The sequence below is a fragment of the Anas platyrhynchos genome, chromosome 5 (genome assembly GCF_047663525.1).
Source record: "Anas platyrhynchos isolate ZD024472 breed Pekin duck chromosome 5, IASCAAS_PekinDuck_T2T, whole genome shotgun sequence".
Classification (NCBI taxonomy): Eukaryota; Metazoa; Chordata; class Aves; order Anseriformes; family Anatidae; genus Anas; species Anas platyrhynchos.
The window spans coordinates 56,671,619-56,686,273 of record NC_092591.1 but is presented as its reverse complement, the minus strand read 5'-3'; the positions used below and the strand labels follow the sequence as shown (position 1 = coordinate 56,686,273).

The window sequence follows — 14,655 nt, the reverse complement described above, 5'->3', positions numbered from 1 at the left end:
TCTCTAGAGAAAGACCAGTCAATGGTAAGAGACATAAGACAACTCCTTAGTGATACCTGGATATACGGGCTCTCAAACTGAGCAAGAAGCTGATCAGAAAAAGCAATAACATCTGAAACAAAGGCAGGCAATAGCTTGACTGTTTGTCTACTGAAACAAGTGTCTACTGCACTTACTTCCTTTTGACAGCTCTCCCTGAGTTGGGACCAGATGTTTTGTAATCTAACTTGCAGGTATTTACTGACTGTAACCATACCATTGAGGACTGTACAAAAACCCAGTTATTTCAGACATTGACAACTATCGTTTTTTTTTAAACCACTTAAAGTCACTCGATTGAGACTTAAGTATTTCTAATGGACAATGAAGTTGGATTTAATGAATATGCCTGGTTTGAGTGGTTTCCAAATATGCCATTTAGCTTAAATACTACTGTAGTCATCGCTTATCATCACTTCCTTAATTTGTAGCTACTGTTGTATAGCTACTACATTTACTCGTATACAGACACACACACACTGTGTGAGCAATGCTATGGAGGGGATATTGTTGTGTAAGTCAAGAATGTGCATATTTCTATTTGAGACTAATGAGGCTAATGCACTTTTTAGTTTAAAGATAGATTAGAAATCCTTGCCTTTCAGTTACTGTCTCTTTCGTTCTCCCTCTATTTTCTGGGGAGAATATTTCTACGTTACCTCTCATGTTGACTTGTGAGTGCTCCAGTGATTTAAAATCTATTTCAAGGTAAATCTAGTACAGTTTAGTTAATGGTGTGACTACAAACCTGTTACATTGTTAAAACCAGCCAGGAGCATTGGCAGTTCTATTACCACTGATTGAATGAGGGAGCTCAGCACACAAAAACATTCAGCATTGAGGGGCGTAATCAGACCAGGGGAATGGAGCAGGCTGTTTAGTACTTGGCTGTTGTAATGCATCTAACTTCTAGTGGCACAAACTGCACAACGTGATGTACTTGCTCTGATCAGCATAGGATTTTGTGGGAGTATAGATCTACACGCACTCAAAGAATTTGGCATTCCTCTGAAAGCCAGATAACATCTCTGACACGGAGGGCAGCAGGCTGCAGTAAAAGTGGCTATTTGAGATGCAGGATCACTTGGACAGAGGGAGACGAAGTGCAGGCGCTATGGAGCTCTGGACAGGTTTCATCAATCAGAAAGTTTTGCATCAACATACAGAAGGGAGACTTTCACTCCTGAAGTTTTTTTTGTTTTTGTTTTTGTTTTTTTTTTTTTCCCAAAGGGTATTTTTCCCAAACATGGCAAGTTTGCGGCTTAATACAGGTTCTTGCCTAAGGACAATATTTAATCAGATGAATCCAACATTTGTGCAAATGCAGCTCCCTTGGCATCCCAAATGACACTGAAGTAAAGTACTGGGAAAAGATATTGAAAGGACTTACACTTATTCAGTGATATAAGCCACTTCAATAGCAAGTTTTCCGTGTACAGCTGCCTTGTAGAATTGAGCTCAAGACTAAGTGAGGCTTTCTGTGCCTATAAAGGTTTATGGTTTTATTTCTTTCTTATTTTAACCAAATTTTATACAGTAGATAGCGTGTGCACTGTGTATATGGGAAAATGAAAGCAATTACTGCTTTAATAAACATTCAGCAGAAAGTGATTACTTCAGCCCACCCACAGGTGGGTTTTAATCCATAATGCAAGCAGTTACAAAGATACTCTAATCACCTGCAGGAAAAGCAAAACAAACAAAAACATGGCAGGAAATGCCTATTTCTGATTAATCCCACAGAACTGAGATTAGCCAAAGCAAGCTGTGTGACATAACAGGAACAGAAAGGCCTGAAGTTAGCCTCAGGATAGTTAGTGGAGTTTTAAAGTTAATTTGGATCCAATACGTTCTTTGTTAACAACCCATTCCAGGATTCTTAGAGGTAGGAGAAGTAACCTCCTAATTACAGATGTGATTAGATGCTGTACCATCTCTTTTATTAACACTGACTTCAGGGGACTCAGTATTTTATCCTTTTAACAATATCTGCCTCCCAGAAATTTAGCTATTTTGTTCTCACCAGTCTTTTCTGTCTACCATTTTTCTTTCAATAGTGTTGGAACTTGGAAAGCTCTTAGGTGAGTTTCTAAGATCATAGCTTGCGCAGCATCCTCTAAAATAAGTGACTGTGTGGTCTCGTATAAATTGAGAAATGCTGCAGTTTACCTGTTCTGTAGCATTTCCTGGGTTAAAGAAGAAACACAACACTGTCTGGGAAGGTTATCTGTATTGTTTTGCTAACCTACACGTTTATTGAGAATTGGCCTGGCACTAAATAGATCTGCAGTGGTATCCACCATACTGCTAATGATGGCGTTCACATTTGGGAATATGTGATTAACTTCACTTGCGTTGTAAACTAGTATTGCTAGGACAGTCTGAGCCATATTCGTAGCCAACAAAAGCCTTATTTTATTCTTCCTCTGTGATTTTGTTTCTTGTTTAAATCATATGTTGTGATTTCCTTATCTTTTCCCTGAAATGTTGTTTAAGTTTAGAACAGGTATTTATGCATTGATTTAGTCTGTTCTCACAAGAGGTTTGCAATTAATTTTGATCCAGCTTTTTTTTCAAACTTAATGCATGCTGTTGTATAAACATTCCCCGAAATCTACATTGAAGTTACATCATTTAAAACTAAAAATAAATGATACAGAACATGCACAGTTTACAAAATGAAAACTAGATATGATCCACCCTTATTCAAAAATATATAGTTTGAATATGATTTTAAGGCATAAAGCAAATGGAATGCATCATGTTCTGAACAGTTAATTTCTGCTTCAAAGTCTATGCTTGCTTGTCTTTAGTAGCCTCTTACGTGGCAATATAGGTTGCTATCTGCTCACAAAGCTTATAGAGAGAGCACCTCCTCAAGCTCTTTTCTTATGTGGTCAAAGGTACATTAATTCATCCTGCCTTTACTTCTAGTAGCTCTTGCAGCCTACAGTTCAGCTGAAGGCCTTCTTTGTGTATATATACATGCAGGGAGGGACGCCTCCCTGCATACGAGTAGATAAAACAGCCGGTGTTGGAGCGCAGTGCTGCTCAGGCATTAAGCCAGGAACAAAACCAAGCTTTCCTGAATCACAAGAGGCCCAGTAACAGTCCCAAAATGTTGGGGGAGGCAGTCTGTTTTTCCTGTTTCCTCTCACATGACGTGCTGAAGTCAGTGCACCAGCACATCTCATTCAGAAACCGAAGTGCCAAGCCAGTGTGCTCTAAGTGGCAGCATCTCTTAGTACATGCGTTCTCGCACGGGCATAAAACACAGATTCGTCGTAGATCCTGGTACCTTATCATCAAAATCTGTGAAACACTGAACATCATATAACATATATATAATCTAGTCTGACACAGCAGAAAACAGACTTGGAAAAAATGTAAAATATATGTGTCATAGAAGCTGGTGAGTGTTCCTTACAGAACAGTTTGCTCTTTGCAAGACTTCTCATGCATCTGGGTATTTATTCCTCTTTCATATACCCTGAACACTCCTGACTTGCGAACAGGAATTTTAGCTGTTGTAGACACACACAATTCCCTTGATTTGCTACGTGCCTAAAAAATGAACAAAGATTCTGCAATACACAGATGTTCTGTCAAATATGCAGAGCAAAGCAACAGCAAGTGTTGACTCTTGTTGACTCTTTCTGCAACTTTCCATAACGTCTAAGTTGGCTTTCTGTTTAGTACCTGCTGTTGTCAAGTTTTCTGTTCCAGGATCCTTCTATAAGTAATGTTTCTGCAATCAAAATACTTGCTCAAAGCAGCTGATTGAAAGAGAGAACTTTTCTCCAGTGTTCTGATATATAGCAATTAATCAAAATATACTAAAAGAATTTAGATTTTTTTCCCTCTAGGAATTTATGGACTTGTTTTTCTTTTAAGGGATTAGTTAGAGAAACCTACATATCTTCTCTGCTTAGCAGATAGATGACTTTACAATAAATAGATAATAGAAATGTTTTCTCCAGAAACGTCCATGGAAGTGGTAGATGGGGACTTGCTGCAAGTCCCCGTTAGTAAAATGAACCATCCCAGGGGAGTCCTGCGACTCAGTGACTCTAAAACTCAGGCTTTCCCTTCCTTGGCTGGCCAGAGCAGTCATTGATCACTGGCTTATGCTAGCAGTGACTGACAATGCAATTCCAGACCTGGTCACAGAGAGAGACTGACAGCTGTGCCCACCCCATCTTCAATCCCGTTGTAGTAACATCTTCTGGGGTCCTCTTAGCTTTCATTCTCATCTTTCCTTCAGTTATATTGTAGCTTCTTAACTGTGCTGGCATTTGGCTCACAGATAGAACAAGAATAATTCAGAAGAATGCACATCAGTGATTATTGTAGGTTATGAACCAAAAGTGGGAAGACTTTTTAGTCTTAAGTGAATAATAAGCTAGTAATAAGTTTATCATTGTGAATTTTGATAAAGAACAGGTCACCTTTTTCGTTTATTTTTTATTTTATTTTTTTAATAAAAATATTGTCAGAACAAAGGAAAATGTTCTCTGACTTAGAAATGAAAAGTGAGTTTAAACAGTAGAAACGCAAGGCTGGAGTGGATTAATTCAACACCAGCTCCAAAAAAACATGATTATAGGCAGTGCCAAAGTGCATGTCCAATCTCAAAGGCTCCATCCAACATTTGTCCATGCCTCCCAGTGCCCCACACAACACAGAAGATATGCTGGTCACTTTATCACTGAAGCAAGGCTTATAGTAAAAGGCAGGAAGCCACAACTGCAACATGCCACAAGAAGAGTGAAGCAGAGACAAAACCATGGGTTTTCTGAGTCTGCAAGCATCTTAGGTCCATGGATATTTGTTAGGCAGGTCTGATGGTGGGAGTTAGAACTTGCCTCTTTCTGCACCTCTGTTCTTCTTTTGCCTCTACCACCAGCCCTGTCTGATATGGAGGAAGAATTTGGTGCAGAGCAAAGCTTTGTGCTGGTCAGTAAAACCCAGTAACCATTTCAGTACTTCAGGATGACACCAGTTGCATGTTTTAAGTAAAGGAAACTTAGTGAACTTAGTTAACAAGCAATGAAGGGTTAAAACTTAGTAGCACATATTCTTTGGAAAAAAAATGTAGGGAGGAGGGTTGTGGTACCTGATTTGTTTATTTTTGTAGCTGAGGTTTTTTCCTCTTGTGACGCCAGCTTGCCGGAGCCGTGCTCCATACACAGAAGGTTCATTTACAGTGGCAGGCAGGCAGCTGTGCTCTCAGCTCTATTTAGGTTGTGTTGTGATTGATGACTTGAGTGGGAGATGTGAAGAGTGAATTAACAGCTTTAGTAAAAACACATTGTTTGTCTTCCTATCGACTTTCCACTTCTTGCTACCTTGCTGCTTTACCTCTCTCGGGTCACCATTTTCGTCTGTCTTGCTCTCTCACTGTGGCTTTGAAGACTGCCTTCCCTCCTTGATTTTCCTTTTTTTTTTTTTTTTTTTTTCACTGCATGCGCACTAGTTCTCTGAACAAATGAGAAACCATTGCTTCTGCTGCCTGGGACTTGGGTGGAGGCCTGCTTCCTGTCCCGGGCACTGTTCTGAGGTGTGAAAGCCTCAGGAATTCAGTAAAGCCCCACGGTGAATAATTCGTATCTGGAAGGAAAGAAGCCTTCAAACACCTTTTCCAGCTGTGTTTGTCCTAAAAGGTGACTGCAGGAGATTGCCAATACCTCCCCCTTTCTTCCCAAGTGATAACAGGTTTAGCTTATCTCTCACAGAAGTGGTGTTGGGTCCCCCCCTAGGAAGCCCCACTCCAGCTTATAGCCACCTACCAAAACACAGGGATGGAGTCATGGCCAGCCAGACCTGGCTCTGTGGAAGATAGTTCTGGAAAAGAATCAAAGGAGGGCACGTTCGAAGGGTAGTCAAGTTGTTAGGCTAGTAGCCAGGAATTCGGGAGACTGATGTGCAGGTTTTCTATCCTGTAGGCTTTTTGTGCTGCCTTACCACTGTAGCAGAAGCAGTGTCACTTTCTCACACAAAAAAAATGTCCTAATGGTATTTGTTTCTTCCCTTTTGTTTCTTACTAGTGCCTGAATGTACACTATATAACATTACTAACTCTGAGTGTAGAAAAGTGAATCGTATCATCCCTAGCTCGAGAGATACAGGTGGAGTTCTTGCTCTTCTCTTTTTATTGTTTAAACATCTTAAATGCCACAGAAGCGGGGCTAAATAAGATCTCAACGGATTGCATACTTTCTACCCCAATGCAAGGCCAGACAACTCATATTTATGAGTCCTCACAGATGTCTTCCTGCTCATTCTTATTCATTATAATGATTAACTCTCTCCAGGCCAGGCATTCTTAACTTCTACCATCCCAACCATGACATTTTTCCTTATTTTCTTAATTCTCAAATATTATATCATGAAATTTAATCTGCATTAATGTTATTTATCACATATCTTGACACTAGACTGCCCTTCCTTTCTGCAATATCTTTTTATTTACTATTCTGCCCGCCTTTTGTACTCTTATCTCCAGGCTAAGCAGTCTATGTCATGCCTGGATTTTCATCGAGTTGCAATAACTCCTCTTCTTTCTTGAAAAGCAGCACACCAAAATTTGGCATTGTGCTCCATCTGTGTAGGCTGAAAATGAAACTTCCAACATGTGCCCAATGGACTATCTGTCCCAGTCTGACTTTCATCTTTTTCAGAGGATGACCTGCTGACTGTGGCTGACCTTACTGCATCCCTTTATGCAAACCTGCCATCCAACCCATAGCTCCCTGGCTGGTGTTTGCTGGGCTGATTATTCCTGTGTACTTGTAGCAACTTATGCTTGTCCTTACGGAGCAGCATCCTCTTCTTTACAGACCAGTTATCTTATTCGGGTGGAATCAAGTCTATCCACCAATGTATTGCTTGTCCCCTTTATCTTCATGTCATTCACCAATTAGTAACCTAATTCTCTCGCTCTCCTGACTACTGCCCGCCTACTCCTGATCTTATAGCCATAGTAAAATACTCATAGCATCCCTGGCAGTATCCTAGCTTCTATTTGCAATGAACATTGGTAAGTAATCTCTTTTCTTACCAGTTTCATACCTGACCTCTTACATTTTAATCTAGTACTTGGTCAGTGTGATTGTAAGAAAATATCAAAAGCTTTACAAGGGTAAAATTATGGGATATATTCTCCTCTGCACACCCACAAAGCCTGATACCATATTATAGGGGGAAATTACAGTAGTTTGATACTATTAGCTCTTAACAGGGGTTCACACTGACTGCCACTACTGGACCTATTTTCTTTTCAGTGCTCACAAATAGATTATTTAATTATATGTGCCAGTGTTTTTTGATAAGTATGTCGTCAGGCCTGCAGATTCCCAGCTGCTCTGTTTTTTTTGCTTTGTAAGAATAATCACCATTTTCTCCCTTCTGCAGCTTTCTGATATGTTGTCGGTCCTCCAGAGATTTCCAGAGATAGGCAGTTGCCAGGGGCTCTGGGATCTTAGCAATCTTGCTCAGATTTTTGTATGTGTTAGCATGAGTTGAACATATTTAACCTACCTAAGTACTATCTAAACTGTCCTTTCCCTGTTCTTTCCTTAGTATTAACTCAGATTGCTATTTGTGATTTACCTTCTGAATTTTGGCATATAAAAAGCTTTAAGTACTTTAGTCTTAATACTACCTGTCAATAGATCCTTATTGGCTCAATGGACAAGTCTTTTCTTTACAAATTTTCAAGATGCTACATCACATAATATGACATCAGAGGCTGTTTTAGGGATTCCTTTGCATCCTTTAGGGTAGGAAAAATGTTCCTCTTCCTTAATGAAAGATGAAATGATCATGCATTTAAGAGCAAAGCCTTAAGATATCTAATATCTCACTAGTCACAAAAAAAACACCACCACTTGTAACATTTCCTACATAATGTAGGAGTATAGCAAAATACATGTAGACCAGCATAATACCTGGGAAACCAGTGTATAACTGGCACGCTGTTAGCATATTGTTCTTCATCCAGGCCTCTTTATAAGCTGATGGTGGATCACTGTCAAATTACATTACTTCAAAAGTCAGTGTGGTGTGTCTATTTTGAAATCTGATGGGATTCAATTCCCCAAAGTCAGATTTACGCTGAAGCAGAGATGGGCTCTGGTTCTTTTTACTTTGCTGGGTAGACATCCAGATGCAGTACAGAATCCTAAAAAATGAGAACTGAATTGAACCACATCCTTTGCTGCCAGGCATAAGGGTATATCTGAGACTACAACAAATGAAACATTGGTGAAATTTATCATTGCCTAGTGGGGTTTTGGTGTCAATTTAATAGCAAAGCACTAAACTAAATAGAAACAACCAGCAATATCTCTGAGAGGAAAATAACATGGCCGTTGAATTTTCCCGTTAGCAACATGAGTACTCTTCTGTTTTATTGCATCATTTTTGTTCCAGTTAGGGGGTTTGCCTCTACATGCACATGAAGTAAGGCTGGAAAGAGAGCAAATACGGCATTAACAGACTTGAACAGAGATGATAACATTTGGCAGTGACTGGTGAAGTGATCAATTATGATGACAGCTTCACCTGCATATAAGAGTCTAAATAGTAGTTGAAATATACATATTAAGAATGGAGTGGTTTTCTTTTCATTTTTTAATGATAAATCTCATGTGAAACAACACCCAGATTAATTAATTAGTTACATTAATTCAGAGTTACAGTCTTGTCATTTTCATATTAACTGAGGTAAGGCAAAAAGATATTCAAAGATGAAGTTGTGAATCTTGCTATTTTTAGTTTTTAAGAAGTGGAATAGATATTTGAGGAAGTTTTATATTTACTTTTTATTTTTTCTTTTTCCAACACAGTAGAGCATGTGAAAATGAAAAAGACTGTGTGCAATGCAGTAGTGAGCTTTTTTCCTACTACCAAGTAAAGCCATGTGAATTGATTTTGCAGATATGGCATTGAAAAATAAACAATTATTCTTAATGTAGTGTAGCTCAGTAGGGAAATGGGAGAACATATTTTTTTGTTTAAAGTGAAGCTATAGTTTGTGTAAGTTGCATAAAACTATGGTTTGAAATATAATGATTATAAAGCTAATTAGTAATTACTGTTTGTCTTTCAGGAAGAAAGAAGAGGGCTAGGTACTGTACAAACACAGGACAGCTGCACAGATATTATCACAGAACAACAGGCTGAATGGATTTTGAAAGATCAGAGTTTATCATGCTGCCCCAAGGCAAGATTAACTATCCCTGTGTTATTCCTAAAAGATGTTTGTATAAGTCGTTCTTAAAGGCCTCCAAAGATGGACACTCCACAGCTTCCCAGGGCAATTTATTCTGGTGCTTTACCACCCTTCCTGTCACAGAGTTTTTTCCCATCATGTTTAACATAAATTTCTCTTACTGCAGTCGAAGCTCTTTATTTCTTTTCCTAACCACCAAAGATATCAGAAAAGAGATTATTTGCTCTGTCTTGCAACAACCTGGAGCGCTGTTATTTTAGTCCTCCTTTCTTCAGCTTGCTTTTTCTTTTTGGCTAGATGACAGCAATTAATTCAGGCTCTTATAGGTCAGCTGTTCTGGGCCTCTGGTCTCCCTCTCTCGTCTTGCTTAAAAGTCTTTCTAGTGGTTCATCTTTCCTAAAATGCATCCAAAACAGGATGACAGATCTTCAGCTGGGGTGTACTGGCAGATGAAGGATTGCTGCATGATCTGTATGCTCTGCTCCAGTTTGTGTCCCAGTGAGGTGTTTGTTTTTTTCAGAACAGATTACATGGTTGATTCATGCTCAGCTGGTGATCCATTGCAACCTCCAAGACCTGTTACGAAAAATAACAGGTCTAACCCTAGCTAATCACTCTGTATTTTGAATTTGTGCAGTTGATTAATCCTACCTAAGCGCTGTACTTTTGTTTTGCCAAGAGAGACTTAGGGTGCATTTTACAGCTACACAGAGGGTTGAGGTATGGAAGAATAAACTAGCTTAGACAAGATCACACAGGGAGTTTGGGGAAGAGCCAGGAATAATTTCTGAGTGGCCTCCAGAGTCCTCATCTGCAGAGTCTCCTCCCTGGCGTAAGTGGGAAATCATTGAATTGCGCACTGAAAATATGGCAGGCTCTAATACATTTTCATTCTGACTCGTTTTCACTTGTTGCTGTTTTTACGGCCTTCGCTAATGAGACCCAGCAAAATGAGTCTGTGGCAGCCATCGATCGGAATCTCCCACGCATTCATTCTGCACGTGACTATAACTGCACACTAAAGCAAACTGCATGCTAACTGCACACTAAAAGCAAAAGTCGCTAATATTGCATCATGCACGCACTGCATGAATTACTAGGTTTGTAGGCAGACAGGCTGTCAGCCTGGCAGACAGCAGCAACTTCATATTTCGTGTTCTTCAGTCTACTTCTTTCCTTAAGGAGAAAAAGAGGCAGGCACGGTACAGCCAGCAACTGGTATTCATCATGCTCCTCTCTAGCTTTGTATTACAAAAAGAGTAGGGGAGTGGGAATGCCACCAAATACTAAACTGCCTCTTTAGGAAAGCCATCTGGGTACAAAGTTTTCAAATTGAATTTCCCCAGTGATGCTTGTTGGTGTTAAACACTCTAAAATAACTGATTATTTCACTAAGCTCTCTAAAGGGAACAAAGTTTCTTAGGAAATCTGAATGGATAGCTAAATACGAGTTGCTGGGTGATTTTAAAAATAAGGTATTTCAAATAAAAAGTGCAAACAAACAAAAGAAGCTGGTAACAAGTAAGAAAGTTGGCATGACAACAGATGAGATGGGCATATAGCAACACAGTCTGCTGTACATTAGCATGTACAGTTTTATTCTCTTTGGTGTTGTGGTTTGAAATACTTAGCTTGCATTTGTTGTTGATGATTAGAAACATGCTGTTTGTTGTGAAAAGAGTCAAATGCTCTCTGTTGTGTTCTGTTCTGTTTTTCGAAATCCAGCCATCATTATGGTCACCAACTTCTTTAAACATTTATTTATTTCCAGAGCAATATTTAAAAAAAAAAAATGTTTTCTAACTTCATCTGAAAAGTTACAACTGGTTCAAATTATACCTTGCTGCTGTCTTGTCCCAGAATACATGGGTGTCATGTTCCCAAGGTTTTGTTTGGTTTCTGGTTCTGGAGAGGAGCTTCCCTTGCAGGTAAACCGGCATTTTAAATGCTGCCAGGGCTACATACGGCCTTTGGGGTAGGTGTGCTTGCTCAGCTCAGCTGCCAGCACAGGTCCATCTTAGGGTTGGAGTATAGGTGAAAAGGACCCAACAGGCACATTCAGGTTCATTTCTTCTGGGCTCAGGTGAGGCTTAGCCTTGGCTCATGTTATGAGTGCATGTTTCTTTTTGTGATGCTTAGAAAGTCTTTGGGTATGACATGGAGCTGGGCAATTCAGTAAGTCTATCCCAGAATTAAAAAGCTGAAGCTTGATATTGTTTCATTCTTCCAATATATAAGAATTGTACATTTGTGCTGTATTTATCCTAACTGACCATCAGAATTCTTGCTAGAGATAATTCTCTATAATTACTCCTGATATTCCTGTAATCCAAACATAGATCTGGAAACATATTATCAGAAGCATTTAGCTCACTGTTTTGCATTACACTAATGCAAAAGGATGACTACTCATAAGCGATGCATTCTTAGACAGACATCTGGCCAGGTAGAAATTAATCACCTCTATTTTAGCTGTAGCACTTCCATTACTATGGCTGGTCTAGCTGTGGGTCAGCTGGGGTGCGTGTTTTGGTCTCCCTCCTCTGTTGTTGTATTGCTTCAGTGCCTTTTGACTGTAGAGCTTTCACAAGCCTCTTTAACCAAGGAAGGAGCAAAGGGATATCAATTTAAGTGATCTGGTTATCACTTTGTGATGCTCGTGTTGTTCCTGCATTGTGCACCTCATGTATTTTAATTAAATACTCCAACATGTTTATGTGATTTACCATTGGAGTCAATGAGAAAAATCCTTTTGACTTGAGAGATCTCAGAATATGGCTCAGTGGATAGTGAAAGATGTTCCGCAAATAATTTCTCAGCAGTTCTTGATGTTCCTGATTCACAGTATGGCTGTAAAACGGATGAAAAGGAACCAGAACTGCCAACCGCAGCATGCCCTTCTAATTAACTATTTTTCAGATCCTATTTAATTCCTTCCCAGCTGAGCACTAGACAATAATCTCAGCACTAGAAAATAATCTTTTTTTTTTTTTTTCAATTAGAGGTCACATTTAGAAAAAAATGTACCCTGCAATTTTGTACTTACAGTCTGCTGGAGGGTGCAAATAAGTGAATTTAGATTCTTTTATGCTCAATGATGCTGTCATAGTTTTCTTCTGATAACTCAAGATTTACTGTTAAAATAACTGGAGCTAATGAGCGGCATGCTTTGGTGTCAGTGCTTCTGCTTGCTAATGAGGAGGGAATTAAGCTTTTTGTCAATGTGCAATTTTCTCGTTTGTCCTTGGCATTGGCAATTGGCATACGCAAAGCAAATAAACCCTCAGCGTTCCCTCTGCTGCCATGCCCGTGGGCTGTGCATGGCACGCACCCTTGGAGCCCCTCGATCCCCTTTTTCTCCTCACTTGTCCCCCCTACAATGATGCTGTCTGCTGCAGTCCAGAGAGACTGAGTGACTTTTTAATTTTCTTCTCTCCTATTCTATCTTTGTTTTCCTTTCTTCTTTCTCCTTCTGAATGTCAAACTGTGATCCTTCGTTTTCCACCTCATTTTGACTTCACGTCCCTCTTCTCCTCAATCAGTATCTCAGGTCTCTTTCCCCACGTTTAGGGCCTGCTGTAGCCATCTCTAAAATGCAGCAGTATGAGCCTACTCCTCCCTTCCTTGGCCACTTGGGTATTTCATGCTGTCTGGGAAAGAAGCCCTTCAGCATGTCAGCAGATCACCCTTAGAAGAAAGGGAGGAGCATGCATGGTAGTTGAGATGAAAGTCATCAGGAGCTGTTTAGCGTAGAGTTAGTTGAAAGTATTAGAGATACCCTTGCTTAGATACACTCATTTTCTCCTTAGTGTTTTCTGAATTTTATCTGAATCCATACCTTCTTGTTGATTATGCCCTGAAGTCTTGACATGGAGCATATGCCAAGTTCAAAACTGGAGAACAGATAGCTAACTACAGGGCTATACATGTTGCTGTTTGTAGGGACCAGGCTCGTAGGTACACAGCCATTAGTGGACTACTGAATTGCTGTGGAAACATCCCTTTAATAATGTTATTTTAACCCAAACAAAGTTTTCTGTTCATTGGGACTGAGAACCTTTTCCGAATTTTTCATTTTGGTATTATCGAGGCAGAAAAAGAAAGAGAAATTTCAAATATTGCTCCACTTGGCCAATTGCTAAATGGTAGAGGAAACATGCATAACACTTTCATGGTATAAAAAATAAAATATTAAAATAGTACTGCAAAGTACTGCTTTTGATGCAAACTAATCCTGACCATGTTCTCTATAGACTTACCTATAAGCTTCTGACTTCTCTCATCTTTTTTCCTCTCTCTCTTCTCTTGCTAACAGAGCAGTGGTCTCATGAGGAAGACAGGACGTGACCCTGGAGGCTGCAGCATGTGATATGTGACACCCTGAGATCTTGGCTCTCCTGCTGGTGCCCCTTTTTTATGGAACTTGGGCACAGCAGCTCTGCCAGAGAGAACAAGGTATGGGGCTCTCTGCTGCATAGGGAGACAATTGAGTGTGACCTACTTCTAACGCTCTGCTACTTAACTCCTAAGGCAGAGAGAATATCCAGGTGACCCTGCCCACTTTTGTGGGGAAAATAGGTGGAGGAGGTTGGAGGTCAGGTTGCTCAGGTGGGATGGGACACATATTAGCACTGCACATACTGTATCTCTCAACAGTGCTGGAACTGCCTATTTTAGTGCTGTTGAGTGGCCTGCGCACTTGGTCTTGCTGTAATACTGGATCACCACCCATGTGTAAAGGGTAAAGAGAAAATTATTTGGAAACAAGTCAGTATTAGGGAGTTTCTGTGATTCAGATCTGAGCTGCTGCTGTAACATTCCATAGTTAGAAGGGTGGAAACTAGCTAAATCAACTAAAAATTCTGCAATCTCCACTGGAAGTCCAGTGAGACCACCTCATCTTGAGAGCCTGTCCTTACCCTGTGATTATATCTTACATACTTGGCTGCTCCTGCATGGAAGAAATGCCTTCTCTTAGCTTTGGGTTCGGTTCAGATGCCAGTTCTCACAAGGGCTAAATTTAAATATGGGTTTGAATATACGTGCAGTTGGGACAGAAACCCCACCCATCCTTATTGTTTCACGTCTGCACGGGGTGAGAAGGACAGGGCTTTCTTTCCCTTTTTGCCTGCCGATAATTTGGGGCTGTGACCAGCTCTGGCTGCAGACTCACTAGAGAAGTGGATCCCAGGCATTTGGTGGGTCCTTGGCTTTCACTGTGTGGCTTGCAGTCAGCTCTTGCCAGGACAGATTGTACAGCTCAGTCACACTGTTTAAAGGGAGATAACAAATCACCCATAGAAATGATCTGTTTTAACTGCCATGGTGTGGTGTATGCACTTTTCCAATGTGTAAGTACTACCAAATATATCTGCCAGCAA

At 40.1% G+C, this 14,655-nt stretch overlaps 1 protein-coding gene across 4 annotated transcripts in view; it reads left to right on the top strand.

The window, feature by feature from the left end:
* CCDC34 (coiled-coil domain containing 34) overlaps nt 1-14,655 on the top strand; it is a 111,106-nt gene that overhangs the window by 55,745 nt on the left and 40,706 nt on the right. For 2 of the 4 annotated variants that reach the window (XM_072039166.1, XM_072039168.1), the window contains 2 exons: nt 9,152-9,265; nt 13,590-13,729. The gene's annotated coding sequence lies outside the window, so the exon portion shown is untranslated. The remainder of the gene's footprint in view (nt 1-9,151; nt 9,266-13,589; nt 13,730-14,655) is intronic. The other 2 variants (XM_072039167.1, XM_072039169.1) reach the window with 1 other exon arrangement.